The 1257-nt window shown below is 46.2% G+C and overlaps 1 pseudogene; it reads right to left on the bottom strand.

Annotated features, from left to right (window-relative positions):
• Window positions 1-756, bottom strand: part of LOC122147612 — a 5635-nt pseudogene extending 4879 nt beyond the window's left edge.
• Between the last annotated feature and the right edge of the window lie 501 nt (window positions 757-1257).

The following is a 1257-nucleotide window of genomic DNA, read 5'->3' as shown; positions in this document are numbered from 1 at the left end:
TGTTGTTGCCTCTTTCTTCTTGGCTAGCAGATGGGAGTGAGCGTCTTTTTCTGGGGTCCACCTTCCGCACAAACAGTGATTTGAACCAGCTGTCCTCTCGGTTCCGGTTATTAGACGCCGACAGACCCCTGAAACAGAACCAGCTCTGCATTATTATGACACACACATAGACACTGCATGTGAAGACTGTGCCCACGTTATGGTTTGCCCTTGGTGCACATATAATAACAGCACAGCACACTGTCACGGTTTTGTCAGAGGACCGTAAGGCCTTTCTGAAGGTCTGCATGCATCGATCATCGATAATCGATCACTACTGCAGCCTGTCATGACTCTCACAGCTGAAGCAGCCATGAAGCACGCGCGCGCGCGCTCTGCTGAATGATGACCTTGAGCAGCAGATTCACGCGCGTTTTGTCTTCCGCTGCGATCCTCAGAGCAACGCTCAGCGCCGAGCCGCTCGCGCACACATCTCAGTCACTGCATCAGCACAGTTCTGGGCATTCATCTGTGCGCAGCAGTCGCGCTAATCACGTCTTTAACTAATGCGCCACATACAGATCTGAGAGTCCGCCGAGGCACAGAGCGCGTGTTTATGACGGGTAATTAACTGAGATCAAACCTGATAACCGCGGAAGCGCGTCCTTTCTTCGCCCGGCCCGTGTGTGCAGAGCCCGATAGAGGCCGGAGAAAGAGCTCTGAAGGACTCTGGTCGCCATCTTCCACTGATAGGACACGAACAGCCGGCGAGGAACGAGTTAAACTGCTGCAGTTCCCCGCGGAGCCGCCAGAGGCGCTAGAGGCGAGGGGCGCTACGAACCAGCAGCTTACACTTTACACTAGTCTTCTCATTTATTTATCTTCTCGCTGAGACTGTACATAGACTTTTTGTAATCAGTTACTTAAATCCAAATTGATTGGTAACTTCTAGTTAGTCAAACTAGAACTGCTAGTGAGTCTCAGAAACATTTTAGAGCCCCCACACATCTAACTCTGCCACCTGAGTGAAGAAACACCCTGATATATAAATAGATAAATACATAAAACTGAACTATTAGACTTGCAACAATTACATTAGCAAGAAACACATGTGCTCAAAATGAGCCCAAAATGCTAAATAATATGACTAATTAAGGAAGAGTCGTTTTCAAAAGCACAAACATAAAATAATGTTTAAAAAGTTACAAATGTTAGAATTGCTGTGTATATCTTTTTTAAATCTATTTATCTTTTATCATTTTTATAGTCTCATTTATT

The sequence above is a fragment of the Cyprinus carpio genome, chromosome A15, assembly GCF_018340385.1.
Source record: "Cyprinus carpio isolate SPL01 chromosome A15, ASM1834038v1, whole genome shotgun sequence".
NCBI classification, from domain to species: Eukaryota; Metazoa; Chordata; class Actinopteri; order Cypriniformes; family Cyprinidae; genus Cyprinus; species Cyprinus carpio.
Note: the sequence above shows the minus strand (reverse complement) of the source record. Positions and strands in the feature narration are given on the sequence as shown.